Source organism: Coturnix japonica, chromosome 3 (genome assembly GCF_001577835.2).
Source record: "Coturnix japonica isolate 7356 chromosome 3, Coturnix japonica 2.1, whole genome shotgun sequence".
In the NCBI taxonomy this organism is placed as follows: Eukaryota; Metazoa; Chordata; class Aves; order Galliformes; family Phasianidae; genus Coturnix; species Coturnix japonica.
Genome location: NC_029518.1, coordinates 35,336,607 through 35,342,606, shown reverse-complemented (window position 1 = coordinate 35,342,606; position 6,000 = coordinate 35,336,607).

The following is a 6,000-nucleotide window of genomic DNA, read 5'->3' as shown; positions in this document are numbered from 1 at the left end:
ACTGGGCTTACTGCTGTAGTGCTTCGTGGTCACTTCCCACTATTATTTGCTTGTTTCTGAAGCACATTCATGAAAAGCATAAGGAAGAAAATGAACCCGACCCAGAGCAATACATGGCACATGTATTTAATGTATTCCCTTTAATGTCACACAAGGGACATTCATCCAAATGACTCGCCATACATCAGCCAGGGGCAATGTTCCAAGCCTTATTCTTGTAGGAAATCTTAGGGGGTGAATAGAGATTTGAGCTTTCTTAAATTATAACTACTCACTGCCAAACCCACACTATTTTTCATGATGTGGGCTGTGGGCCTCTTGCTCTGCTGTTTGTAATCTAGAAAGTAGAAATTACACATCCTCCTCACCTGCCATTTAGCTTCCAGTTTCGAAAACACAAGCTCTTGTTTGCTCCACTGTTAACCATTTTCTTACAGTTTATCTATTTCAGCAGTGGGGAAATGCTTATCTTTTGCATTAGAGCTTCACAGAAGGCAGAGCATAGCCTTGGGGGTATATCTGCAGTGTCAGTTGGCCTAATCTCTGTGGAGAGCTGTGGAGCAGTGAAAGTCTGAATGGAAATGCCCTCCCCTCTGCCTAGGGGTTACAGCCCCGTCTGCTGCACAAGTCACTGGCCTCCAAGTCTGTACCATGTGCCTATAAGGAAAGGCAGGTAGCTCTGCTGGAGCCACAGCCCGAGGCCTGCACTGCAGATGGTATGTGGAAGCCCTACTGCCTCTTTCACCTCTTGACTCCATCCCTTCAGGGAGGAACTGTAGATCTCAAGCTGTGAGGAAGACTCAAGGATGTGGTTTGTCCTTACCTTAACTGGAAGATGCTGTAAGCAGCCAGCCAGCCAGCTGGCTTCTCCATTGAGTTACTAGCACGGTTTTTGAAGCAGATTTTTGTTCAGTATGTATGTCTGCTCTTGAGAATCCAGGAGCTACTAAATCTGTCAGATATGTTTTAATAACTCAGCAAAAACCTAAATTACTAACATGTTAGTACAGAAAAGGTTTATTGTTGTGGGAAAGCAAGTCCACTCAGTGCAAGCAGATATTTTGCTGAATGTTGGAGGATTATGGACACAGATAATCTCTCACTTCTGCTGCTGGTTAATTTTGTCTATTAGCTGTCCTCTATTCCAAAAGCTCATCTCTTGCCACTTGTCAGCTTTTAGGTGGAATTTGCAAGGTATGTATAATTGCAGAGAGACACACACACGTAAAGAGCTGCATGTACAATACACATATGTGCTGTTTACTACATTGCAAAAGATGCTGTCTAGGCATTTCCATTTGAAATAAATAATAGAAATAATGTAAATAAAATCTTATTAATTGCTGAATACCTTTTCAGTCATTAAAATTTCTGTTTGAATACGGCAGATCTGAACAAGCGGATTCATCTTTCTGTGGCTGGAAAATAGTATTATATTACATAGACCTGGTCTAGTATTAAATGGGGAGGTTGGTGGCCCTGCCTGGTAGGGGGCTTGGAGATTCGTGATCCTTGAGGTCCCTTCCAACCCAGGCTATGCTGTGATTCTGTGGAAAATGGAGATAGCAGACCTACATATGCAGCTCTTCAAGGTTTCTCCAGTCCTTCGAGAAGGAAGGAGATCTCTGGGATAAAAGCAGAGGACAAAACTTGGAGCAAGTTCAAGGTTGCATCAGAAATTCCTGATGGGTGATATGGGAGTTTCGTCAGGCTCTGGATGGGACATTAGGTAAGGAAGCTTCTGATAAGGACATAAAGAGAAGCCAGAGCAGGTGCTCTGTGACTGCACAGCAGCAGTGCCCCTACTTCCAGAGGAAGACATAAAGGTCCTGGTTAAACAATTATGTGTGGCTGCAGTGAAAGTCTGCTTTGTCCTGCACGGCATACAGTGTTACAGATGTGAGAACTCCAAGGGCAACTTCATCACAGCAATTTCCATGCAGCTGGCTTTGCAGCTGGGAGAACCTAAATGCTCTTCAAATGTTGAACTTTCTGTATGGAGCTTTATGACTTCATTTGTCATATAGTTATATCTTAGGAGGTGCTGTCTTTATTTGTGCTCAAAACCAGAAGGTGTGTGGAGAAAGGGCAATAACTTGCCTTTAATAGGGGGCAGAAAGAACAATTTCCTTGCCTCTTTTTGCATGAAGCAGAGGCAAAATATTCAGTGTAAGAGAGTTTTGATGATACCTTATCTTTCAAGTCTTTCTCATATTTCCCAGTAATGGTGCTATTATGTATCTTTGATTCTTTTTATGATTACAGCCTGTGACATCCTAGCGCAATGCATGAATTTATCCATTTGCAATGATATGGAAGCTTTCATTTCCACTTCACTGCTTCCCTTATCTGCCAGCTGCCCATCACTCTCTGCCTCCTTGGCGCCTTCTCTTTTTCCTCACTCCTCATTCCCCCTTCGTTCCCAAAGGAAGAAATCGACTTTTGATTGAAAAATAATCTTTGTATGATAACTTTCTGACCCTGTGTGGAAATAATAGCTACAAATGGGACCTGCTGGCCTCATGCTGATCAAGGGGGAGGGAAGTTAAGACAGCACCAAAGGTAGAGAGTGCACAAGAGTGCATTAGCACTCCCTGTGCAGGACTGCAAGGCAGACAGAAGCACATCTCTTTGCTCACGTAAGTGCTTTAATCACAGTGCCCAAAACTATGTTGTCTTTCGTTACAGACAGGTGAGGACACAGAAGCCCTGGAAAGATGATTACTTTGGTGACAGGATATACAGGAACAACAATGATTACTAGATTAGAGAGATCTGATGTGACCTACTTAATTGCAGGTACTTAAACGTGCTCTGCAAGGAAGGGAAGAGAAGGGGAAAGAGAAGAGGAGGGGGAGGCAGGTAGGAAGGGGGAGAGGAAGGGGAAGGAGAAGAGGAAGGGGAAGAGAAGGCAGCTCCATTACATCATGGCTGACAGGGGGGTGGGGGACAGATTGACTGCTATGTTTCTCTGGTTTCCACCTAGTGCAGTGCCAACATAAATGCAACCACAGTGTCTTGGCCTCGGAGCTCCTCATCTTCACAACTTGCCAATAACTGCTTATTCATTTAGCAACCCATAGACCACAGCCTCTCCTTCTGAAGAAGGCTACTTCATTGATTTCAGTGAGCACTTCAGCTCTCTCCCCAGATAATTTAACCACAGATGTGCTTAAAGTATCTCCACACACAATCTTGGAGTTAGATGTGACTTTCCTGGTAGCAAACCTGGTTCAATGAATTTTATATTTGATATACTTCGTTATGCAAAATGTGGCTTCAAAAAGTATATTTATCACATTCTCAGTAAAAATAAAGAGAATAGCCACAATTTCTTCTACTAAAATAAAACCTTCTCAGTCTTCAAAATTTTCTGTATGAAAATTAAACTATCAGTTTAAGTTCTATTTCCTCTTCCCTTCCCAAGAATAATATTAGTTTCTGCTTCCACAAAGCTCATAGATCACCCTCAGCAGGAAGCCAGGTAGAGCACATTAGAGAAGAAATGATACAGTGGATTAGGTTTTATGAAGAGAAGAGGCAGCGCCTGCTTGGTCTAACCACGAAGCATTGTCTGGCTGCGGTATGTTTAATCTTCTGCTACACAGACACCTACTAAGCAACTTATCTTCTTATGGGATATTTTTAATAGCCTTTTTGGAAACACTGAATAAAGCTCTTCTCAGTGCTGTGCAGTGATTTCGTTTACTGCAAAACTTTCTGGACACTAGGGGTGCACAGACCTTAGGAATTTCACATTTAAAATATATATTTGCTCACCAATTTGGTTAGAGTCTGAGGCAAAGCAGCGATCCAAACCAACACTTTTTCAATGAAATGTATATCTCATTTAAACAGAATGAAAAGGAAACAATGTCTGAATACCTATCCATATCAAACACTTCCCATTCAATACAGAGGGACATCCACATGTGATGGGGTGGAGGTACCCTGATGGTAAGCTGGTTTCCTCCATGGAGCAGATCTATTTAATTACAGGTACAAAGCATACTTGGCCACCTCATACACAGAGGTCATGACCAAGCCTGGAACAGCACCTTACTCATCAAAACAGAAAGGGTTTTTACGCAGTCAGCTTTTTTTTTTTTCTTTCTTTCTTTTTTTTCCATCTTGCATCTGCTTTGGGGGCCAAAAAGCAGCCAAAAAAATGGCTGGATTCACCTGAGCAGGTTGCCTGCAGCTCACTTTATGCTCTGTGGAGAGCAAGAGGCTGGCCAAGTTACCCCTGCCCCCTTTTGACACCTTTGAAGCCAACCCTTGGTGACAGTCTACTGCTTTAATTTCTACCTCCAAAATGGGAAAACACTGTTGTGTGCCTCCACCTCCTAAAGCTTATGCAAGATTTAATTCATCCATTTATCTGTTCACTCCTGCTGTAAATGGCTTTGGGATTCCTGGAGGGGGTGAGTGGGTATGTGTAAGGTCAGGTGAGCTTACCCACCTGTCATTGAGGTGCAGGTATGTGTCATCATCTTGTAGAAGAAATCTTGCACTCAGTACAGTGCTAAATTCTCAGACCCTTCAGTGGGACTGAAAAATTTCACAGTACTTAAAAAGTACATTTCTCTTTTGGCATTCTCTAATATGCTCATTCCTCATAAGCATTCATGTTGTTAGTTCTGCTTGCCTTGCAATCTCAGCCATGAGTAAAATGTTGCAGGAGCTAAAATAAAAGACCTCTCTGCACAGATCTGTGTTTGCATTTTTAGTGCTACAGTCCATGTGTGCTGAGGCTTCCCCCGAAAGCTGATTTACTGTGAGGAGTGTTTTTTTTTCCCTGCTGTGTCTTCATCTTTACCACTTGTCATGCCCCTCAACGGTGGGATTGTACTCTGACATCTACTGAGAGCCTGAGGCTTCCAGCAGTGCCTGGAGGAAGTGCTCGTGTTGGAGAGCATCTGCAATGGTTGCTTTTTTGGATGCAGTAGGGAAAATGACACAGGCAGCTGGTGAAACCAGCAGCTGGCTGGGATGTACCGAACCAGGTTCTCATATCTGCTTGTCTACAGGTCTGCTGAGGTGACCAGCGTCCTTTGTGGGGTCTTCTTAGACCTTTGTGCTTGGTGCAGCTTCTTTCTCCCATCCCAGCACTCAAAAAGAAGGAAAGTAAATGCAGTGTTTTCAATCAAGGTAATTATGCATCAGTGCTGAGTTTTACAATCATCCTTCTTGTTAGCTTCTTCTGATAATGCTACCAAGCTGAATACTTCACTATGCACATGCATAGTCTCCACTATCTCCACTCAGGCCCTTGGTTGCTCCATGACCTGGGTATAACGTTCAAACTGGATATTAGGAAAAATTTCTTCTCCAAAAGAGTGGTGATGTACTGGAACAAGCTATCCAGATGCAGTCATTGTCACTGGAGGTGTTCAAGAAAAGGGTAGATGTCTCACTCAATCACATGGTCCAGAACGGCCATAGGCATGAATAGTTGGTTGATCTGAATGATCTTAGTGCTCTTTCCAACCTTAATGATTCTATGACACTAAGCTAAGTGCTCCCAGAAGCACAGCAAGGATGTGGTAGCAAGGTTTAATTCAATTTTATTTCCAGAAGAAGAAAAGTTTGTAGCTGCTATTTGAAAACATGCTAACATGGTGTTACTTTTGAGGGGAAGGAGCAAAGGGGAAGGAGCAAAGGGGAAGAAGCAAAGACTGGCATGGGGCCACCACACAGAAGGGAATGGGGTTGGGAATGGAGTTGGGGATGGGATTGGGGATGGAGATGACCTGCACATATGTCAATTTCCTGTCTGTGAGAAGAGGGCTGTGCCTCTTGGGCACCACACATCTACAGGGATGGGCCGTGGCTCCTGGCAGGGCTCCCAGAATTTGTCTTGTTCCCTTACAGCAAAGTCAGGGAGCACTGCTAACACACTGAGTTGTTTCAGGAACAACTATAAAACAAAAAATCTTTAGCTGAAATTACTGCTAGGAAAATTTTGCTCCCAAGAAGTACAGGTTTATATGTACATAT